We start from the raw sequence: 24866 nt of genomic DNA, 5'->3' as shown, positions 1-24866 counted from the left end.
TGATGCGGCGCCGGTGCAGCACATACTCGGCATCCCGGGGATCAGATGCTGCGAGCCAGCAGGGAGGAGGTGCTATGGGAGGAGGTGCAGCACATACTCGGCATCCCGGGGATCAGATGCTGCGGGCCAGCAGGGAGGAGATGGTATGGGAGGAGGTGCAGCACATACCCGGCATCCTGGGGATCAGATGCTGCGAGCCAGCAGGGAGGAGATGGTATGGGAGGAGGTGCAGCACATACCCGGCATCCTGGGGATCAGATGCTGCGGGCCAGCAGGGAGGAGATGCTATGGGAGGAGGTGCAGCACATACCCGTCATCCTGGGGATCAGATGCTGCAGGCCAGAAGGGAGGAGATGCTATGGGAGGAGGTGCAGCACATACCCAGCATCCTGGGGACCAGATACTGCGGGCCAGCAGGGAGGAGATGCTATGGGAGGAGGTGCAGCACATACCCAGCATCCTGGGGATCAGATGCTGCGGGCCAGCAGGGAGGAGATGCTATGGGAGGAGGTGCAGCACATACCCGGCATCCTGGGGATCAGATGCTGCGGGCCAGCAGGGAGGAGATGCTATGGGAGGAGGTGCAGCACATACCCAGCATCCTGGGGAGCAGATGCTGCGGGCCAGCAGGGAGGAGATGCTATGGGAGGAGGTGCAGCACATACTCGGCATCCTGGGGTTCAGATGCTGAGGGCCAGCAGGGAGGAGATGCTATGGGAGGAGGTGCAGCACATACCCGTCATCCTGGGGATCAGATGCTGTGGGCTGGCAGGGAGGAGATGCTATGGGAGGAGGTGCAGCACATACCCGTCATCCTGGGGATCAGATGCTGCAGGCCAGCAGGGAGGAGATGCTATGGGAGGAGGTGCAGCACATACCCAGCATCCTGGGGATCAGATGCTGCAGGCCAGCAGGGAGGAGATGCTATGGGAGGAGGTGCAGCACATAACCGTCATCCTGGGGATCAGATGCTGCAGGCCAGCAGGGAGGAGGTGCTATGGGAGGAGGTGCAGCACATACCCGGCATCCTGGGGATCAGATGCTGTGGGCCAGCAGGGAGGAGATGCTATGGGAGGAGGTGCAGCACATACCCAGCATCCTGAGGATCAGATGCTGCGGGCCAGCAGGGAGGAGATGCTATGGGAGGAGGTGCAGCACATACCCGGCATCCTGGGGATCAGATGCTGCGGGCCAGCAGAGAGGAGATGCTATGGGAGGAGGTGCAGCACATACCCGGCATCCTGGGGATCAGAGGGCCAGCAGGGAGGAGATGCTATGGGAAGAGGTGCAGCACATACCCAGCATCCTGAGGATCAGAGGCTGCGGGCCAGCAGGGAGGAGAAGCTATGGGAGGAGGTGCAGCACATACCCGTCATCCTGGGGATCAGATGCTGCAGGCCAGCAGGGAGGAGGTGTTATGGGAGGAGGTGCAGCACATACCCGGCATCCTGGGGATCAGATGCTCTGGGGCCAGCAGGGAGGAGATGCTATGGGAGGAGGTGCAGCCCATACCCGCCATCCTGGGGATCAGATGCTGCGGGCTAGCAGGGAGGATATGCTATGGGAGGAGGTGCAGCACATAACCGGCATCCTAAGATCAGATGCTGCGGGCCAGCAGGGAGGAGATGCTATGGGAGGAGGTGCAGCACATACCCGGCATCCTGGGGATCAGATGCTGCGAGCCAGCAGGGAGGAGATGCTATGGGAGGAGGTGCAGCACATACCCGGCATCCTGGGGATCCCATGCTGCGAGCCAGCAGGGAGGAGATGCTATGGGAGGAGGTGCAGCACATACCCAGCATCCTGGGGATCAGATGCTGCGGGCCAGCAGGGAGGAGATGCTATGGGAGGAGGTGCAGCACATACCCGGCATCCTGGGGATCAGATGCTGAGGGCCAGCAGGGAGGAGATGCTATGGGAGGAGGTGCAGCACATACCCGTCATCCTGGGGATCAGATGCTGTGGGCTGGTAGGGAAGAGATGCTATGGGAGGAGGTGCAGCACATACCCGGCATCCTGGGGATCAGATGCTGCGGGCCAGCAGGGAGGAGATGCTATGGGAGGAGGTGCAGCACATACCCGGCATCCTGGGGATCAGATGCTGCAGGCCAGCAGGGAGGAGATGCTATGGGAGGAGGTGCAGCACATACCCGGCATCCTGGGGATCAGATGCTGAGGGCCAGCAGGGAGGAGATGCTATGGGAGGAGGTGCAGCACATACCCGTCATCCTGGGGATCAGATGCTGTGGGCTGGCAGGGAGGAGATGCTATGGGAGGAGGTGCAGCACATACCCGGCATCCTAGGGATCAGATGCTGCGGGCCAGCAGGGAGGAGATGCTATGGGAGGAGGTGCAGCACATACCCGGCATCCTGGGGATCAGATGCTGCAGGCCAGCAGGGAGGAGATGCTATGGGAGGAGGTGCAGCACATACCCATCATCCTGGGGATCAGATGCTGTGGGCTGGCAGGGAGGAGATGCTATGGGAGGAGGTGCAGCACATACCCGGCATCCTGGGGATCAGATGCTGTGGGCTGGCAGGGAGGAGATGCTATGGGAGGAGGTGCAGCACATACCCAGCATCCTGGGGATCAGATGCTGAGGGCCAGCAGGGAGGAGATGCTATGGGAGGAGGTGCAGCACATACCCGTCATCCTGGGGATCAGATGCTGTGGGCTGGCATGGAGGAGATGCTATGGGAGGAGGTGCAGCACATACCCGGCATCCTGGGGATCAGATGCTGCGGATCAGCAGGGAGGAGATGCTATGGGAGGAGGTGCAGCACATAACCGGCATCCTGGGGATCAGATGCTGCGGGTCAGCAGGGAGGAGATGCTATGGGAGGAGGTGAAGCACATACCCGGCATCCTGGGGATCAGATGCTGCGGGCCAGCAGGGAGGAGATGCTATGGGAGGAGGTGCAGCACATACCCGGCATCCTGGGGATCAGATGCTGCAGGCCAGCAGGGAGGAGATGCTATGGGAGGAGGTGCAGCACATACCCGGCATCCTGGGGATCAGATGCTGAGGGTCAGCAGGGAGGAGATGCTATGGGAGGAGGTGCAGCACATACCCGGCATCCTGGGGATCAGATGCTGCGAGCCAGCAGGGAGGAGATGCTATGGGAGGAGGTTCAGCACATACCCGGCACCCTGGGGATCAGATGCTGTGGGGCCAGCAGGGAGGAGATGCTATGGGAGGAGGTGCAGCACATACCCGTCATCCTGGGGATCAGATGCTGTGGGCTGGCAGGGAGGAGATGCTATGGGAGGAGGTGCAGCACATACCCGACATCCTGGGGATCAGATGCTGCAGGCCAGCAGGGAGGAGATGCTATGGGAGGAGGTGCAGCACATACCCAGCATCCTGAGGATCAGATGCTGCGGGCCAGCAGGGAGGAGATGCTATGGGAGGAGGTGCAGCACATACCCGGCACCCTGGGGATCAGATGCTGCAGGCCAGCAGGGAGGAGATGCTATGGGAGGAGGTGCAGCACATTCCCGGCACCCTGGGGATCAGATGCTGTGGGGCCAGCAGGGAGGAGATGCTATGGGAGGAGGTGCAGCCCATACCCGCCTTCCTGGGGATCAGATGCTGCGGGCCAGCAGGGAAGAGATGCTATGGGAGGAGGTGCAGCACATAACCGGCATCCTGGGGATCAGATGCTGCGGGCCAGCAGGGAGGAGATGCTATGGGAGGAGGTGCAGCACATACCCGGCATCCTGGGGATCAGATGCTGCGAGCCAGCAGGGAGGAGATGCTATGGGAGGAGGTGCAGCACATACCCGGTATCCTGGGGGTCAGATGCTGTGGGCCAGCAGGGAGGAGATGCTATGGGAGGAGGTGCAGCACATACTCTGCATCCTGGGGATCAGATGCTGAGGGCCAGCAGGGAGGAGATGCTATGGGAGGAGGTGCAGCACATACCCGGCATCCTGGGGATCAGATGCTGCGGGCCAGCAGGGAGGAGATGCTATGGGAGGAGGTGCAGTACATACCCGGCATCCTGGGGATCAGATGCTGTGGGCTGGCAGGGAGGAGATGCTATGGGAGGAGGTGCAGCACATACCCGGCATCCTGGGGATCAGATGCTGCGGGCCAGCAGGGAGGAGATGCTATGGGAGGAGGTGCAGCACATATCCGGCATCCTGGGGATCAGATGCTGTGGGCCAGCAGGGAGGAGATACTATGGGAGGAGGTGCAGCACATACCCGGCATCCTGGGGATCAGATGTTGAGGGCCAGCAGGGAGGAGATGCTATGGGAGGAGGTGCAGCACATACCCAGCATCCTGGGGATCAGATGCTGTGGGCCAGCAGGGAGGAGATGCTATTGGAGGAGGTGCAGCACATATCCGGCATCCTGGGGATCAGATGCTGTGGGCCAGCAGGGAGGAGATACTATGGGAGGAGGTGCAGCACATACCCGGCATCCTGGGGATCAGATGTTGAGGGCCAGCAGGGAGGAGATGCTATGGGAGGAGGTGCAGCACATACCCGGCATCCTGGGGATCAGATGCTGCGGGCCAGCAGGGAGGAGATGCTATGGGAAGAGGTGCAGCACATACCCGGTATCCTGGGGATCAGAGGGCCAGCAAGGAGGAGATGCTATGGGAGGAGGTGCAGCACATACCCGGCATCCTGGGGATCAGATGCTGCGGGCCAGCAGGGAGGAGATGCTATGGGAGGAGGTGCAGCACATACCCGGCATCCTGGGGATCAGATGCTGCGGATCAGCAGGGAGGAGATGCTATGGGAGAAGGTGCAGCACATAACCGGCATCCTGGGGATCAGATGCTGCGGGTCAGCAGGGAGGAGATGCTATGGGAGGAGGTGCAGCACATACCCGGCATCCTGGGGATCAGATGCTGCAGGCCAGCAGGGAGGAGATGCTATGGGAGGAGGTGCATCACATACCCGGCATCCTGGGGATCAGATGTTGAGGGCCAGCAGGGAGGAGATGCTATGGGAGGAGGTGCAGCACATACCCGTCATCCTGGGGATCAGATGCTGTGGGCTGGCAGGGAGGAGATGCTATGGGAGGAGGTGCAGCACATACCCGACATCCTGGGGATCGGATGCTGCAGGCCAGCAGGGAGGAGATGCTATGGGAGGAGGTGCAGCACATAACCGTCATCCTGGGGATCAGATGCTGCAGGCCAGCAGGGAGGAGGTGCTATGGGAGGAGGTGCAGCACATACCCGGCATCCTGGGGATCAGATGCTGCGGGCCAGCAGGGAGGAGATGCTATGGGAGGAGGTGCAGCACATACCCAGCATCCTGAGGATCAGATGCTGCGGGCCAGCAGGGAGGAGATGCTATGGGAGGAGGTGCAGCACATACCCGGCATCCTGGGGATCAGATGCTGCGGGCCAGCAGAGAGGAGATGCTATGGGAGGAGGTGCAGTACATAACCGGCATCCTGGGGATCAGAGGGCCAGCAGGGAGGAGATGCTATGGGAGGAGGTGCAGCACATACCCAGCATCCTGAGGATCAGATGCTGCGGGCCAGCAGGGAGGAGATGCTATGGGAGGAGGTGCAGCACATACCCGTCATCCTGGGGATCAGATGCTGCAGGCCAGCAGGGAGGAGGTGCTATGGGAGGAGGTGCAGCACATACCCGGCATCCTGGGGATCAGATGCTCTGGGGCCAGCAGGGAGGAGATGCTATGGGAGGAGGTGCAGCCCATACTCGCCATCCTGGGGATCAGATGCTGCGGGCTAGCAGGGAGGATATGCTATGGGAGGAGGTGCAGCACATAACTGGCATCCTAAGATCAGATGCTGCGGGCCAGCAGGGAGGAGATGCTATGGGAGGAGGTGCAGCACATACCCGGCATCCTGGGGATCAGATGCTGCGAGCCAGCAGGGAGGAGATGCTATGGGAGGAGGTGCAGCACATACCCGGCATCCTGGGGATCCCATGCTGCGAGCCAGCAGGGAGGAGATGCTATGGGAGGAGGTGCAGCACATACCCAGCATCCTGGGGATCAGATGCTGTGGGCTGGTAGGGAGGAGATGCTATGGGAGGAGGTGCAGCACATACCCGGCATCCTGGGGATCAGATGCTGCGGGCCAGCAGGGAGGAGATGCTATGGGAGGAGGTGCAGCACATACCCGGCATCCTGGGGATCAGATGCTGCGAGCCAGCAGGGAGGAGATGCTATGGGAGGAGGTGCAGCACATACCCGGCATCCTGGGGATCCCATGCTGCGAGCCAGCAGGGAGGAGATGCTATGGGAGGAGGTGCAGCACATACCCAGCATCCTGGGGATCAGATGCTGTGGGCTGGTAGGGAGGAGATGCTATGGGAGGAGGTGCAGCACATACCCGGCATCCTGGGGATCAGATGCTGCGGGCCAGCAGGGAGGAGATGCTATGGGAGGAGGTGCAGCACATACCCGGCATCCTGGGGATCAGATGCTGCGAGCCAGCAGGGAGGAGATGCTATGGGAGGAGGTGCAGCACATACCCGGCATCCTGGGGATCCCATGCTGCGAGCCAGCAGGGAGGAGATGCTATGGGAGGAGGTGCAGCACATACCCAGCATCCTGGGGATCAGATGCTGTGGGCTGGTAGGGAGGAGATGCTATTGGAGGAGGTGCAGCACATACCCGGCATCCTGGGGATCAGATGCTGCGGGCCAGCAGGGAGGAGATGCTATGGGAGGAGGTGCAGCACATACCCGGCATCCTGGGGATCAGATGCTGCAGGCCAGCAGGGAGGAGATGCTATGGGAGGAGGTGCAGCACATACCCGTCATCCTGGGGATCAGATGCTGCAGGCCAGCAGGGAGGAGATGCTATGGGAGGAGGTGCAGCACATACCCGGCATCCTAGGGATCAGATGCTGCGGGCCAGCAGGGAGGAGATGCTATGGGAGGAGGTGCAGCACATACCCGGCATCCTGGGGATCAGATGCTGAGGGCCAGCAGGGAGGAGATGCTATGGGAGGAGGTGCAGCACATACCCAGCATCCTGGGGATCAGATGCTGCGGGCCAGCAGGGAGGAGATGCTATGGGAGGAGGTGCAGCACATACCCGGCATCCTGGGGATCAGATGCTGAGGGCCAGCAGGGAGGAGATGCTATGGGAGGAGGTGCAGCACATACCCGGCATCCTGGGGATCAGATGCTGTGGGCCAGCAGGGAGGAGATGCTATGGGAGGAGGTGCAGCACATACCCGGCATCCTGGGGATCAGATGCTGCAGGCCAGCAGGGAGGAGATGCTATGGGAGGAGGTGCAGCACATACCCGTCATCCTGGGGATCAGATGCTGTGGGCCGGCAGGGAGGAGATGCTATGGGAGGAGGTGCAGCACATACCCGGCATCCTGGGGATCAGATGCTGTGGGCTGGCAGGGAGGAGATGCTATGGGAGGAGGTGCAGCACATACCCAGCATCCTGGGGATCAGATGCTGAGGGCCAGCAGGGAGGAGATACTATGGGAGTAGGTGCAGCACATACCCGGCATCCTGGGGATCAGATGCTGCAGGCCAGCAGGGAGGAGATGCTATGGGAGGAGGTGCAGCACATACCCGGCATCCTGGGGATCAGATGCTGCAGGCCAGCAGGGAGGAGATGCTATGGGAGGAGGTGCAGCACATACCCGCCATCCTGGGGATCAGATGCTGAGGGTCAGCAGGGAGGAGATGCTATGGGAGGAGGTGCAGCACATACCCGGCATCCTGGGGATCAGATGCTGCGAGCCAGCAGGGAGGAGATGCTATGGGAGGAGGTGCAGCACATACCCGGCACCCTGGGGATCAGATGCTGTGGGGCCAGCAGGGAGGAGATGCTATGGGAGGAGGTGCAGCACATACCCGGCATCCTGGGGATCAGATGCTGCAGGCCAGCAGGGAGGAGATGCTATGGGAGGAGGTGCATCACATACCCGGCATCCTGGGGATCAGATGCTGCAGGCCAGCAGGGAGGAGATGCTATGGGAGGAGGTGCAGCACATACCCAGCATCCTGAGGATCAGATGCTGCGGGCCAGCAGGGAGGAGATGCTATGGGAGGAGGTGCAGCACATACCCGGCATCCTGGGGATCAGATTCTGCGGGCCAGAAGAGAGGAGAGGCTATGGGAGGAGGTGCAGCACATACCTGGCATCCTGGGGATCAGAGGGCCAGCAGGGAGGAGATGCTATGGGAGGAGGTGCAGCACATACCCAACATCCTGAGGATCAGATGCTGCGGGCCAGCAGGGAGGATATGCTATGGGAGGAGGTGCAGCACATACCCGGCACCCTGGGGATCAGATGCTGCAGGCCAGCAGGGAGGAGATGCTATGGGAGGAGGTGCAGCACATTCCCGGCACCCTGGGGATCAGATGCTGTGGGGCCAGCAGGGAGGAGATGCTATGGGAGGAGGTGCAGCCCATACCCGCCTTCCTGGGGATCAGATGCTGCGGGCCAGCAGGGAGGAGATGCTATGGGAGGAGGTGCAGCACATAACCGGCATCCTGGGGATCAGATGCTGCGGGCCAGCAGGGAGGAGATGCTATGGGAGGAGGTGCAGCACATACCCGGCATCCTGGGGATCAGATGCTGCGAGCCAGCAGGGAGGAGATGCTATGGGAGGAGGTGCAGCACATACCCGGTATCCTGGGGGTCAGATGCTGTGGGCCAGCAGGGAGGAGATGCTATGGGAGGAGGTGCAGCACATACTCTGCATCCTGGGGATCAGATGCTGAGGGCCAGCAGGGAGGAGATGCTATGGGAGGAGGTGCAGCACATACCCGGCATCCTGGGGATCAGATGCTGTGGGCTGGCAGGGAGGAGATGCTATGGGAGGAGGTGCAGCACATACCCGGCATCCTGGGGATCAGATGCTGCGGGCCAGCAGGGAGGAGATGCTATGGGAGGAGGTGCAGCACATACCCGGCATCCTGGGGATCAGATGCTGCGGGCCAGCAGGGAGGAGATGCTATGGGAGGAGGTGCAGCACATACCCGGCATCCTGGGGATCAGATGCTGCGGGCCAGCAGGGAGGAGATGCTATGGGAGGAGGTGCAGCACATACCCGGCATCCTGGGGATCAGATGCTGCAGGCCAGCAGGGAGGAGATGCTATGGGAGGAGGTGCAGCACATACCCGGCATCCTGGGGATCAGATGCTGTGGGCTGGCAGGGAGGAGATGCTATGGGAGGAGGTGCAGCACATACCCGGCATCCTGGGGATCAGATGCTGCGGGCCAGCAGGGAGGAGATGCTATGGGAGGAGGTGCAGCACATACCCGGCATCCTGGGGATCAGATGCTGCGGGCCAGCAGGGAGGAGATGCTATTGGAGGAGGTGCAGCACATATCCGGCATCCTGGGGATCAGATGCCGTGGGCCAGCAGGGAGGAGATACTATGGGAAGAGGTGCAGCACATACCCGGCATCCTGGGGATCAGATGCTGCGGATCAGCAGGAGGGAGATGCTATGGGAAGAGGTGCAGCACATACCCGGCATCCTGGGGATCAGATGCTGCGGGCCAGCAGGGAGGAGATGCTATGGGAGGAGGTGCAGCACATACCCGGCATCCTGGGGATCAGATGCTGCGGGGCCAGCAGGGAGGAGATGCTATGGGAGGAGGTGCAGCACATAACCGGCACCCTGGGGATCAGATGCTGCGGATCAGCAGGGAGGAGATGCTATGGGAGGAGGTGCAGCACATAACCGGCATCCTGGGGATCAGATGCTGCGGGTCAGCAGGGAGGAGATGCTATGGGAGGAGGTGCAGCACATACCCGGCATCCTGGGGATCAGATGCTGCGGGCCAGCAGGGAGGAGATGCTATGGGAAGAGGTGCAGCACATACCCGGTATCCTGGGGATCAGAGGGCCAGCAGGGAGGAGATGCTATGGGAGGAGGTGCAGCACATACCCGGCATCCTGGGGATCAGATGCTGCGGGCCAGCAGGGAGGAGGTGCTATGGGAGGATGTGCAGTACATACCCGGCACCCTGGGGATCAGATGCTGCAGGCCAGCAGGGAGGAGATGCTATGGGAGGAGGTGCAGCACATACCCGGCATCCTGGGGATCAGATGCTGTGGGCTGGCAGGGAGGAGATGCTATGGGAGGAGGTGCAGCACATACCCGGCATCCTGGGGATCAGATGCTGCGGGCCAGCAGGGAGGAGATGCTATGGGAGGAGGTGCAGCACATACCCGGCATCCTGGGGATCAGATGCTGTGGGCTGGCAGGGAGGAGATGCTATGGGAAGAGGTGCAGCACATACCCGGCATCCTGGGGATCAGATGCTGCAGGCCAGCAGGGAGGAGATGCTATGGGAGGAGGTGCAGCACATACCCGGCACCCTGGGGATCAGATGCTTCAGGCCAGCAGGGAGGAGATGCTATGGGAGGAGGTGCAGCACATACCCGACATCCTGGGGATCAGATACTGCGGGCCAGCAGGGAGGAGATACAGTCTTAGAGGAAGCAGAGGGAGGTAAGCGTAGTGCCAGTGCCTGCAATGCACAGCACTTTTTGGAGGATGTCTGGCCGCTTTAGCTACGCTGCACATTAGCGTACGCCCGTCAGGTAGTGCTGCCTATGCCTGAAGGTCTAATATCCTTGTATATCGCTTACTGATATACGATGCTGACAGGGGCGTAACAATAAACCCTGCAAAGGATACAGTGGCAGGGAGGTCCAGAAGCCGAAGGGGGGCCCGTCCTGAGAGACTGATAACTAATGGCAAGGAGAGAAAAAGCTTTCTGCTCTCTGCACAATTGTTCTAATGACTGCATTTGCTCAGCCACTGATAAGGAATCATACAAAGTTTTGCAGACAATGATTTGTAGACACTCCCTATTCAGTGTTCAGCAGGGTACAGCTCTTTTCTACCCCCAGCCTTTTACCCCGCCCCTGCGTCCTGTAGTGATGCTTGAGAAGTCAGGAAATGGAGAGACAAAGCTTTCTATTCTCTGCAGGTTTGAAGTTTGGTGGGAGGGGCCCCATCCAAAGTTTCACAGGGGGGCCCAGTGATTTCTAGTTATGCCCCTGGATGCTGAAGCAGAACTGTGAGGGCAGTGCTGTGCCCCTATGAGTGCCCCTCCCATGGCCATGGCAGAGTAGTCATGAGCGGAGCATGCTAAAGAAATCTCTCAACCCTCATAGCAAGGATCTATCTACAGCGGTGTCACACTGCCCCCTCCCTTTGACTCCTCTAGCCACATCTCTCAATACGTGATAAGAGGGGACACTGTGACACGACTAAAGAAAGATCCCGTCATTTCTCCAGTACGCTCTGTTTGCAAACCATGCATATGGGGGGGGGGGGGGGGGGCAATACTGGGGGCACATCTGGCTTTTTTTTACTGAGCAGTGGGATACCTAATACTGGTGGAACACCTGGCTGTCTATATGCTGGGGAGGGGGGCTGCCTAATACTGGGGACACATCTGGCTATCTATATGAGGGGCAGAGCTGGCTATCTATATGGGGGGAAGGGTCCAATACTGGGGGCACATCTGGCTGTCTATGCTGGGGAGGGGGCTGCCTAATACTGGGGACACATCTGGCTATCTATATGGGGGGCAGAGCTGGCTATCTATATGGGGGGGAAGGGTCCAATACTGGGGGCACATCTGGCTGTCTATGCTGGGGAGGGGGCTGCCTAATACTGGTAGAACACCTGGCTATTTATACTGGGGAGGGGGCAACCTAATACTGAGGGCACGTCTGGCTATCTATATGGGGGGGCACATCTGGCTATCTATACTGGGGAAGGGGCTGCCTAATCCTGGTGGCTTATCTGGCTATCTATACTGGGGAGGGGGGACCTACTGAAAACTCGGGTAACATCTGCTACCTATACTGGGCGGGCACTAATCCGGGGGGGGGGGGGGGCATGTTGGGAATTTCCGCCTTTAATGCTATAATGCTAGAAAACCTTATCCCGCCCCTGCTGGGATCTGATCAGCAAGGCGACAGTGAGCTCCACCCTAATATAAAAATATCCATTCCCCTTTAAATGTCATGCTAAAGTAAACTGAATACAATGTAATGCGCGTAATCACCACATTATCCCACATATTACTTCTACTCCTTTCTGCTCTGAGATCTTCCTCGATGTACACATTACCGCCAGCCAGGCGTGATTAGTCTGCGCTTTCATGTCACTTATGCCACTATAGCGAACGTTTTGTCATTAGCGAGGAAGAGGATCTCGATTTTGTGCTTGTGATCTCCGGATTAGTCCGGTCTGCATCGAACATCAACCCCCCCGAGAGTCCTGGCTTCTGACGTTGTTGGCTTGGGTTAAACAGAACGCGACCGTGATAAATGAACCTAAATATACTAACAGGACGCGTGCGGGGTCAGCATTATAATTAGACGAGACCCCGGCCTCCAAATCTATACGTAGGACTACAGGTCAATCATAAGCGACAAAGCTTGATGTAAGAATAAGAAACCGGAGGTCATCTGGGAATACTGTTGTTTTGTTTTCCTTCAGATGTCATGCCTGGTGCTACCTGACCTTGTGCCGATATAAAAACATTTTCTGATTTGGAAGAACAATATAAAGTAGAGAGAAGCAGGAGCCAAACAGCGCTAGAAGTAATATTGCCGTGGTAAATTACACAAGACTGGGCGACAATATTAAAAAAACAAGAAACAGGCGGCAAGCGCCTGCGATACTTCTGTGCAGCCAGTGAAAGTGGAGCTGCGATACAACTGAAACCACAAATTATGGCTAATCTCATAATTACAGGGAACGCACAGAGCGCGGCTGGCTGCTAAAGCTTCCCAGATTCAAGAATTGGGTCTCATCAGTTCTCTTTCAGTCCTTTTCTATAGAATGGGAAGTGTAATAATAATACGTTTTAAGGGGCCTATTTCTAAATGTGCCGGTCAGGTGATCCTCACAGATCAGCTGATACTTATTACTGTGGCAACAATGCCATCTGTCTGCTGATCAGCTGCGCCATTTTGTTTAAGGTGATAAAACTGTTATGATCCCATGGCTGCAGGACTTCTCTAGAGCTGTCCCCCACTCTCTGGAACTCCTTTCCACCACCCATTAGGCTCACCCCATTCTTCAGCACCTTCAGACAAGTCCTTAAACTGCACCTCTTCAAGATCACCTACACTTCCCTCCCCCCCCCCCATCCTTTTGGCATGAATGCCCTGCTAGAGGCTTAGTCTACAGCCCCCACCGAGTGTGTTTCTACCCCCTGCTTTTAGATTGTAAGTCTATGGCAGGGTTCTCCCCCCCTGTGTATCCAACTTGATCATGCACCCCTTCATTGGGTAACCTTCCCATGGACTGACTTGTACTTAAATTATTTGGTCTCTAAGACCTTCACTCCATCTATGATCTCATATCTTGTATGTCCTAGCTTGTCAGTCACTCTTATTTATCTATTGTGCAGCGCCGCGTAATATGTTGGTGCTCTAAATACAATAAATAAAAATAACTCTAGCCTACAAAGCTCTCCACAATCTCTCTCCACCATACTCCTCCTCACTGGTTTCCAGATACCACCCCAACCACAATCTTAGATCTGCACATGACCTTCTATTGTCCTCCTCTAGAATCACCTGCTACCTATACTGGGCGGGCACCTCCGCTGGCCCATGCACTGTACACACGCTGCTGCTCCATGCTCTGTACACACACAGCTGCTCCATGCTCTGTACACACACAGCTGCTCCATGCTCTGTACACACGCTGCTGCTCCATGCTCTGTACACACGCTGCTGCTCCATGCTCTGTAGACACGCTGCTGCTCCATTCTCTGTACACACACAGCTGCTCCATGCTCTGTACACACACAGCTGCTCCATGCTCTGTACACACACAGCTGCTCCACGCTCTGTACACACACTGTTGCTCCATGCTCTGTACACACACTGCTGCTCCATGCTCTGTACACACACTGCTGCTCCATGCTCTGTACACACACTGCTGCTCCATGCTCTGTACATACACTGCTGCTCCATGCTCTGTACACACACTGCTGCTCTATGCTCTGTACACACACTGCTGCTCCATGCTCTGTACATACACTGCTGCTCCATGCTCTGTACACACACTGCTGCTCCATGCTCTGTACATACACTGCTGCTCCATGCTCTGTACACACACTGCTGCTCTATGCTCTGTACACACACTGCTGCTCCATGCTCTGTACATACACTGCTGCTCCATGCTCTGTACACACACTGCTGCTCCATGCTCTGTACATACACTGCTGCTCCATGCTCTGTACACACACTGCTGCTCCATGCTCTGTACATACACTGCTGCTCCATGCTCTGTACACACACTGCTGCTCTATGCTCTGTACACACACTGCTGCTCCATGCTCTGTACATACACTGCTGCTCCATGCTCTCTACACAAGCTGCTCCATCCAAAGTCAACAGTAGCAGGGAAAGAAAGGGGGTGGGGCAGCACATAGTGCAGGCAGCAGCATGGTGCTGTGAGCAGCAGGATGCCTGCAGACATTCTGGTGTCTCAGCTTGGGCCTGTCCCCAGATACAGCACCGGCCCTGGTCTGAGTGGGGATTCTGGACAGCTGGATACCCCCCCCAGACCCCACCCGCGTTTGCCTATGCTAGCATTCACGTATACAAGATTTCTTACGAACCTCACCTCTCCCCTGGAATCTCCTTCCAAAAAACATCCATCACTCTCCAAACTGTGCAGCTTTCAAGCATACCCTGAGGCAGGGTTCACACTTGTCTGTTTTTTGTGCCAATTCTGCATAGGGAAATGCATTTAAACTGAGATCCAATGTTAAACAATGGTCTGGTTCACACCTAAAGCACACCTGAGGCTGCCATATTTTTTTCCTTGTATACAATGCACATGGCCTGGCTGGCCTGCTGATCCTTTGCCTCTAAAACCTCGTACACACTCCTGACTAAAGTCAGCTGAGGTGGCCGATTGTGACTGCCTCGGACGTTAGTCTGGTGTGTGTACAGAGGCCCCCAATCCCCTGGAGGATCAACTTGGCTGAGTGGTGGCCAACTTCTTTGAAGACGCTGCTCCCCGGCCAGCCGCATGACGTCATGCACAGGGCACCCCGTCATACCTCCGCCCCCGCATAGCAACGGAACGTGTTGTCAGCTACACATGTGACACGCGTCTGTACAGGCCAGCCAGTGATGTCGCCCAAGAGGATCGGGTCCCGATGGGCCACATCAGTTGTTAGGTGTGTACGCACCTTAGCACTTTTAGCCATAGACCATGAACAAGTGTAAGCGGGCCTTGATCCTTTATCCTGTCACACTGCAGCAGACGGGCTGCTGATGTCGTGCCTCTTTTTGTGGTGGGATCCACATTGACTAAATGAACGTTTGAATGTTTTTGGAAGCTGTCCTAGGAGTCTGGAGTTCCTCTTTAATGTTTTACAGCCTGGCTAATGCCATTATGGAGAGTGGCCAAATCAGAGAACTATAAAAGCAGCAATAAATCTGCAGAGAGCTGACGGAGGTACCATTAGCTCCGCCATACATAATAGGTGACACTGAGGACTGGAGTGACACCAGGCAGCAGTCCCCGGCAGCCCTGCGAGGAAGCGCCTTGCGTGCGGTATAAATACAGTCTATGAGTCGTGCCGTGGGACTTGATTACTGTCATCGGTTATGGCAGTAGAAGCCAGACGAGTCAATCACAGCCGGGCCGGCAAGCTTAATTCCGATCCCCGTCACTGATCTGAGGACTCGCCAAGGACGTCTCGTGAGCTGAATACTGATATCATCGCTCTGAGTGTCCGACCAGCTGGGCGGGAGTGTTACACTGCTACTGATCTCAGCTCAGATATTACACAGATGTGATCAAATATCTCTTACCTTCCATTTTTTTCCTTCCATGGATGCAAAATTTTATAATTAAATGGTTTCGCATTGTCATCGTGCCGTCATCACTCAAACGCCTTGACCAATTTTTAAAGAAACTTTGTATACAGATTCCTTACTACCTGGGCCGATAAGCTCCGGGAAGCGCCCCCCCTCCCCTCCGCCCCCCCTACAATAGCAAAAATAAAAATTCCATCATGCTTATGTGTGTGCCCATTTGTGCTGCAAAAATTAACTACTTTAGGACTAAGGTTGTTGAAAAATCTACGCCCCGTTTTTGGTGGTTACCTGGCTGGCAGAACGTAGATTTCAATCACCGCCCGCAGCGCGCATCTGTCGATCTCGCTGCTGAAACCCGACGTCTCTCGCCGCAGCTCACTTGCTCTGCCTGTCTCTATGACGGCAGAGCCATGTAAGCAGGTCAGGAGCCAATTTCATTGACTCCTGGCCCTGTCTATCAATGTAATCCGCTCCCATTGGCCAATGAAAGCGGCTCCTGACCGGCTCACAGGAACTCTGTCGTCATAGAGACAGCAGAGTGGATGTCCTGAGGATCCCGGAGGTGACAGCAGTTGCGGCGGGTATATGCGGCAATTTGTCGGGATTCCGTCGTTATTGTACCAGCGGTCTCTGATCCTTAAGGGCGCAGAGGCCGATGGTACTTAAGTAGTTTTTAAGATTTGTGCTTGTTTTCTTTTTGAAGATAACATCATTTCTTTTTCTAGCTTCACAGAAACAGGAAAGATATGTTCTGGGGGCCTCACGCCCTCATAAGAGGGGGTGGAGTCGCCAACGGCCAATCAGATTTGTTTTCTTGATTTCAACTGCTTCCATTGATGGGGTCCAGATGATCCTCTCTGCAGCGTTGATGACCCTCTGTAGTTTGTACCTGTCGCTCATGGAAGCATTTGATGATGGAGGAGCCTGTCATTGACTTGATGGTAGTGGAGAAGAAGCTGGTCAGAAGGGCCTGCGACATGCTGAATTTTTTTTTTAGTCTTTGTTGGGTCTTTTTCTGGATTTGGCAGCGTTCTCATCACACCTTAGGTTTCTGGAGATGGTGGCGCCCAGCAGGCATTGTACCCTAGAAACCTCTGTTTGGGTGAGTTCGGAAGGGTTTTTTCTGAAGTCGATTATCATTTTGATGGTTGTTGCATATACAATAAAGTTCCGATTATTCAGAAACCCAACTAACTGCCACTCTTGGGTCATCGGCAGTAAATGGGCGTCCATGTAAACATGCCTCTCTAACTGCACCTCATTAATGAGTTGCAGAAAACACATACCAGAGCTCCGGGTGACATCCTCGTCATTCTTACAGCCTCCAGCTGCCTTCTTGCATCCTCCGTAGGCTCCTAAAGTGTGTCACCTGACGAGCATCAAATCATGTGAAGCGTCGGGAGCTGTACAGAGGATTCAGCAGAGCAGCCTTCCAGGGGGTATCTAGGTAATATAGAGCCTATGGCAAACACTGAAATTGCGCCTCCATCCCTGGTCGGAGTATCTTTTCCCTCTAAACTGCATCCTCTCTCGTGTACATGTGTTATGGTTGCCTGTGTTTTTTGGCTTGGGATATTGCTGAAGTTAATTTTTTGGAAATATTTCCTATTTCCTCTCTGTCCTCTTTACACTAATCCAAGTGAGCCAAACATACATAAATGAAGTAGCCATGTTCTCCTGATAACAGAATTGCTATGAGTTCTGAGTGACAGAGAGGCATGGGGCGTAGCGTAGCACAGGGGCAGACATGGCGCCCATGGTGCTGTGGCGCCCATGGCATGAGCCATGCCTGCACCCCTCTAGATACGCCTCTGCAGCCTTCAACTGTAAGAAGTGAAGAGGATGCAGGGCAGGTTCTAGACATTGTTCTGCCAGAAGCAAACATTGTAAAGACACCTCCCCCTAACAAACCAACATATGAAGTGCGGCATTTACCCCACGTATGAAATACGGCAGTCACCCCACATATGAAATGCAGTACTCAAAGCAAAAATGAAATGTGTCAATCACCCCACATATGAAATGCAGCAATCACCCCACATATGAAGTGCAGCGATTGCCCCACATGTGAAATGCAGCAACTACCCCGAATGTGACATGCAGCGCATACCCCACATATAAAAAACAGCAGTTACCCCACATATGCATAGCAGAAATTAATGAACCACATATACAATGCAGGAAATCCCCCAACCCTGTCCCCCATATTATCACTCCCCCCCACCCAAAAAAAATTAACACCCCATACTCCCTGAAAGTGCAGTCAGTCCTCCCACAGGCTGACTAGCATTGGTGTTCAGTGGTGGGCTTCAGAATGTAGAGTGCTCCTAGCCCTTTCGCTGTTCCAAGGTAGTGCTTATCTCAGGGTGTGGGGAGGTGACAGTCACTCATTCAGATCTCAGTAAGGTCATGCCATGTGGCAACCAGCTTCGGTACCACAAGGTTCACAAGACATCGACAGTCAGCCTCAACCAGCCTGCCTCCTCCTGATTGAGCACCACTCTTTCTCTATTCCCCCGGCTGCCTGTCTATGTCAATTCACTATGTGGCTATGCTGCCTGCTCCATGACCCTCCAATGCCCCAGGCCGCAGTGGTGTGCATAGACCAAACTGTGCATGTGCAGAGAGAGAGGTCTTGCACACATGTGACATCAGAGAGCAGCACTGCCTGGGACAGTAATTTACAAAGGACATGTGCAGCAAACTACTCACCCTCCTGCTGTAAGCACCCTTGCCTCTTCCTGTCAGTACCGGTGGATGAATACCTCATCCGTCGGCCACATCCTCGTGACTCCTCCTCTGCCATGTGTCCTGCTGCTGTCTGTGTGCCTTTTCCTACCAGTGGGCAACAAATTCATCCATTTGCCACATTCTCTTCTTCCACCAGGCTGCTCCATACTCCAACCCTGTCTTGACTTCTCCTCCTTCTCCTCACGGCTTGCCTTGCTTCTCCGACGTCCTCACTCTCCTAGGCAGTAGGACATTTTCTCCTTCTGGTGCTGTCCCCTACATGCTGCTGCCCTGAATTGTGATTCAGGTTGCTTCATGGTAGGGCTGGCCCTGAGAGGACGGCCCCCAGAGCTCTGGTGTTTTCTGCTGTGCAGTGCTCTGCCTTAAAGCGGAATATAACCCTGCATTTCAACTTTGCTCTAAAACATTATTTACAGTATATTATATGCAACCAGCATTTTTTTTTTTACTAGACCAGCATTGGAAGGGTTACACAGGGCTTTAAAGTTCCTTTAGATTTCTGCAGACGCATCCGAAGCTGAAAAGAGATACATTTTGTTTACAGAAATGTATCTAAGTGTTTAATGTGACTCATCTCTCTGACTGAGAAGGAGCTTGGAGGACTGCCAAAGCGTGTGTAACTGTTTATCAATAGATACATAGAATGTAACAATCTGAACTTCTGCATATCTCTCCACGGAACTTGAAACGTCTGTGTTTAACCCTTCCAATGCTGGTCTAGTAAAAAAAAATGCTTTTTGCATATAATATTCTGTAAATAATATTTTAGAGCAAAGTTGAAATGCAGGGTTATATTCCACTTTAATAGGTGAGAGGCATAGCTCCCAACTGTCTGTCCCTCTTTTGGAGGGACTGTCCCTCTTTGGGAGCCCTGTCCCTCTGTCCCTCTTTCTTCCTCATTTGTCCCTCTTTCAGGACTGATATACAGATTTAGTAAAGATATCTACTGAAAAATGTGTTTGACTCTAAACTTTATTCCCATCCTTTAAATTGATATATTTCTTACTATCAAATGTTAATATGAAGGAAAATGAGCCAGGATAGAAAGGACCACTGTGGTTTGAATTATAAAACATCATAATTTTCTTATGAAATCTTTATAGTGTGCATGATTAGGGGTGTGTCAGGGGCGTGGTTAGAGATCAGTGGTTCGAGATCAGAAAGAGGGACACTTAAGCCACACCGGCTTAAGTGTCCCTCTTTCTGATCTCGAAAAGTTGGGAGGTGCGTGAGTGGGCTCTATGGGGTGTTAACATCTTATGCTGAGGCCCTGTCTGCTTGAACTTGTAGGCAACCAGAAAGTGCCCCTGCCTGTGTTACGGAATACAAAGTCTAATTGAGGTACTTTAGATGTTTTAGATTCCTTTTTTCATAAACCACATCACAGACTCACAAAGCATTTTGTCATTTTTTGGCTATAATTCAGATTTTGTGAATAACGTCATATTCCAGAGGATTTCCTATCAATGAGGTGATCCGAGAAGCTTATCCCTGAAACGTACCGAAAGAAGCCTACGCGGATTGCTGCACTGTGATCACTGATGAGTGTGACGTCGCACTCGCCCTAACGACAAGCCTGACAAGTGTGACCCCAACGACTAGCCTGACAAGTGTGACGCCAACGACAGCGATCACCAGACATGTTACAGGATGAGCGCGGATTGACAGGCCTGTCGCCTGCACGATGACGCCTCTTCCTGGACCCTCACTGACTCCTTCCTTCATGCTTTGTGGATTTACCTCATCCGCGCCAAGCTGCGACTCTCTGACGCGTCTCCCGGGATTGCGCACCAATCTGGCTACGCACAGCAGCACCAGCGCATAACTCGCAAGGTTAAGGAGAGAAGCGAGATTATCACATGGAACGTCTGCCAAGTTGTCACACTATCCACCCAGAGGAGGAGGCCAGCTACACGGACAGGAGGCTTCTGTCTGCACAACGTCCACCTAGTCAAATCACGTTACATTGTCATGCTACAGGACCGTTATTCCACAACTAGGGATGGATGGGCCAAATTCAGAATTTCACAGATTCCGAGTTTGCACTGTGAAATTGAATTTATTGTAAATTGCGTAAAAGGCCCGCCCATTAAAAAAAAATAAAAAAAATAAAAAAACGGGTGCTAGGCCTCGACCTTCCCCGCAACAGCATTCCCAACAAAATAACTCAACACAGCTGGCAACAAAAGTAAGTACCCCCCTAAGTGAAGAATGTTACAGTTCTGTCCAAAGTGTGATTTATGCTTTATCTTTCCTGGGCATGGAGGTCACTAGAGCGTCACAGGGGCCACTGGAATCCTCTTCCTCTCTTACATGATGAAGCTGCTGGATGTTACAGACCTTGTGCTCCTCCACCTTCCATATGAGGACCCCCCAAAGATGCTCAATAGGGTTTAGATCTGGAGACACACTAGACCAGTCCAGCACCTTCACCCTCAGTTTCTATAGTAAGGCAGGGGTCATCTTGGAGGTGTGTTTGGAGTCATTATCATGTTGCAAAGGTTTCTGGAAGGAGGATCATCCCCTGCTTCATTATGTCACAGTGCATGTTGGCATTGATGGTTCCCTCAATAGACTGCAGCTCCCCAGTGCTGGCAGCATTCATGCAGCCAGAGGCGTAGCAATAGGGGTTGCAGAGGTAGCGACCGCATCGGGGCCCTTGGGCCAGAGGGGCCCCGAAGGGCCCTCCCTCAAGTACAGTATTAGCTCTCTATTGGTCCTGTGCTCATAATAATCCCTTCTATAGATACTTTGAACAGTGGTAATCATTAACAAACTGTTCCCCATCCCCTTCTTGCACCTCTGACACTGTAGTTGCCATTGGCAGATTTTGGTGCGCCGTATCAATTGTTATATATAGAGTGCTTGGGGGGCCCCATTGTAAAACTTGCATCGGGGCCCACAGCTCCTTAGCTACACCACTGCATGCAGCTCCAAACCATGACACTCCCACCACCATGCTTCACTGTCGGCAAGACACACTTGTCTCTGTACTCCTCAACTGGTTGCCGCTACACACGCCCTGACACCATCTGAGCCTAATAAGTGTATCTTGGTGTCATCGGACCACAGGAGATGGTTCCAGTAATCCCTGTCCTTAGTCTGTCTTCAGCAAACTGGGCTTGATTCACAAACCCGTGTTAACAGTTAGCAAGCGGAGTGCCGCACACAGACTTTTTCACGTGCAAAGTCATTTGCATGCGATAACGCTGACTTTTGCAGCCGGCAGGCTTTCTTCATCATCTTTAGCAGGGACTTCCTTCTGGGAGGACAGCCATGCGGACCAATGTGATGCAGTGTGTGGCGTATGGTCTGAGCACTGACAGGCTGACCTGCCCACCGCTTCAACCTCTGCAATAATGCTGTCAGTGCTCATATGTAGAGATGGCCCCAACTCTTCTACAGTGAACAGTCCATGGGGAATGACCTCGGGGTCACTTCCTTGCTTGCTTGCTTCCGCTTTACTGTGCAGACGCTTTCCCGGCGGCCACGAGGTCCTCGATCGCGGGCCCACAGCGCTCTGCGCATGCGTATGCCGTCACGCATGCGCAAGAACACTCCCACCTGCTGGCGCACGGTTGTACATGTGTGGCTGGTGGGAAAGCGGAATCAGGCAAACAAGGAAGTGATTCCGAGGTCATTCCCCATGGACTGTTCGCTGCAGAGAAGTTCGAGCCATCTCTACTCATATGTCTATCTGGAAAAGACAACCTCTGAATATGGCGCTGAGCACATGCACTCAACTACTCTTATAATAATAATAATAATAATCCAAACATTTGTATAGAGCTTTTCTCCTGCCAGACTCAAAGCTGCAGCCACTGGGACGCGCTCAGGAGGCCACCCTGCAGGATTAGGGAGTCTTGCCTTGAACTCCTTACTGAATAGTTACTGACTGACCCTAGCCAGGATTCAAACCCTGGTCTCCCATGTCAGAGGTGGTTCCCTTAACCAGTACACTTTCCAGCCCCTTATCAGCCATGATGTTGGCTTGCAGCAGTCAAAATGTTGCACTTTATATTCGTTTCAATGTGCTTTTTTTAAATAATCACATTACGATTAAATCGATCCTCACAATTAATGAAAACATCTTTGTAAAAATAATTGATAATTTTATTTCTATCTGGCACTGTCCCAAAAGGCACAAAAGATACAGATTATTCTGATATTCTTATCCAGCTCACTGTTGTAATACAACCATATGAAATTATTCATGTACAAATGCAATGTGCTGCTAGGTACATATTTTAAATAACTGTATTGCGTTTGTTTTGATCCTGCCTTGTGCTGTTACACCTGATTAGTGCCAATATACCGCTCCCTGTAATGGAATCCAGAACACACCTTGTAGCACGTAATTAGTGTTGCGCAGCTTTGCTTACATGGCAGCCCCTGGTGAGACCCCAGTTATAATGTCCTTGTCAGGTGCGCGGCGGCAGCAGTGAACGTGCAAGCGCTGAAAATTAAACCCTGCCGCACTGACAGCCTTTAATAAAACAATTCTCGGTCTCGGCATATGAAAATGAGGGAAGAATATATTGTGATTTCCCGACAGTCCGCCCGACTCCCCCACCATATAATTTATCTTATCTCTGTTTGTGTTAAGTTGGAAAAATAAAAACCTTGTTTCCTCGGAGCCGCAGTCCGAATCGCAGCTTATGCAAATCTGCTTCCTTATTATCGGGCTTCTGTGTTTGTGTTGTCTTTGTCATTTACTGGGAGGCAGAAGTGTGATCGACAGTCACAAAAACTGCAGAAGTTTCTAGAGAACAAAAAAATATAAAAATATTGTGAAAAAAAAGAAAAACAAATAAAGTGTGTGTGTGCATGTGTCCTGATTGGCCACCACATCGGCACAATGGGATCTGCAGAGGCTTCCAACTTGGGGGGAACCCTCCACCTTGCCATTCCAGCACTTAGACCCTCCCAAGCCCACTAATGCCTGCACACCAGCTTGGAGGCAAACAGGCTCTGCTTTTTCTGCCTGAACTGCACTTGTTCTCTTATGTGAGCACAGCCAGGAACTGAAATGGCGAGGTGGACGGAGACGGGGGAAGCCTTTAGAGGATCCCTTCACTGAGCTAATTGTCTAAATTTTTTCCTAAAAAAAACTCACGGGTATGCTTTAAAGAGAACCTGAGACAAAGGAGGTAAAATAATTGATACTGACTTGGGGCTTCCTCCAGCCCTGTGACCTCCATTGCCTCCCAGGGTAGCTCCGTTCACTTGCTATGGGCCCCGGTAATCCTCGTTCAGTCGCGTCAGTTAGGATCTTCTGCAGGTGTGGGATCTGGCCGCATGTGCCCGGATTGTTCTGCACCTGCGCAGGTAGTACTGTGCAGACACAGAACACTCCTGGTGACGTGAATGGGACAGGCGCGCGTGCCCGGCTGGGCCCCACATGCGCAGAGCAGTCTGAAAGATGCAACTTAAAGTGTTCTAACACCCATCATTTCAACTTTGCTTTAAAAGATTGCTTACAGCTTAGAAACTATAATGCCAGATTTTTTTTTTTTAAGCAGAGATTTACTGAATGGGTTAAACATGACATTTTAGTGTTGCATTTAGCTAGAAATCTGTCTGTGCTGAGGTTTAGATACAAATGTATCATGTTTGGAATGTAAATAAACAAACACCTCTCTGAGAGAGCACAGAGGGTTTCCCAGACAGGCTTTTCAGAGGTTTATTTGCATTCCAAACATGATACATTTGTATCTAAACCTCAGCACGGATGCGGATTTCTAGCTAAATCCAACACTAAAATGTCATGTTTAACCCATTCAGTGAATTTCTGCTTAAAAAATATCTGGCATAATAGTTTCTAAGCTGTAAGCAATCTTTTAAAGCAAAGTTGAAATGCTGGGTGTTAGACCGCTTTAATGAGGATTACTAAAGCAGACGAAGGGAGCTACGCGGGAGGACGTTGAGGGGGGCAACGATGGTCATAGAGCTGGAGGAAACCCCAGGTAAGTATCAATTCTTTTACATCCTTTGTCTCGAGTTCCTGAACTCTTGCACAGGACAGTAGGAAATCATAGAGAAATGCACCCTGTGTGTACTTAGTGAGTTTAGCCTGTCCAATCCCCCCTCATCTTTGACTAAGCATAAGTTGTAACTTGATACCATCAGCTGTGTCAGCTGGCTGCCATGCCAGAGCAGCTAATTTGTAAACACAGCATGTTAACCCTATGTCTGCTTCCCTGAAAGCAGGAAGTAGACAAACTGCAGATTTATTGCAGGATTTGTATCAGCAGTAATAAAGAAATGATTTTCTTTAAACATGACTATGCTGTTCCTTATCTTTTAGAGCTGAGA

The 24866-nt window shown here is 53.6% G+C and overlaps 1 protein-coding gene across 3 annotated transcripts in view; it reads right to left on the bottom strand.

The window, feature by feature from the left end:
• Positions 1 to 24866, bottom strand: part of LOC137519526 (protachykinin-1-like) — a 217632-nt gene that overhangs the window by 63329 nt on the left and 129437 nt on the right. For 2 of the 3 annotated variants that reach the window (XM_068238496.1, XM_068238495.1), the window contains exon 1: positions 16089 to 16227. The exons of the other annotated variant lie outside the window; for it this stretch is intronic. The gene's annotated coding sequence lies outside the window, so the exon portion shown is untranslated. Of the gene's footprint in view, positions 1 to 16088; positions 16228 to 24866 lie in introns of those variants that run through there. 3 annotated transcript variants of the gene reach the window in all.

The sequence above is a fragment of the Hyperolius riggenbachi genome, chromosome 5, assembly GCF_040937935.1.
Source record: "Hyperolius riggenbachi isolate aHypRig1 chromosome 5, aHypRig1.pri, whole genome shotgun sequence".
Taxonomy (NCBI): domain Eukaryota; kingdom Metazoa; phylum Chordata; class Amphibia; order Anura; family Hyperoliidae; genus Hyperolius; species Hyperolius riggenbachi.
The sequence above is the reverse complement of the archived record's forward strand: the minus strand, read 5'-3'. Positions and strand labels throughout refer to the sequence as shown.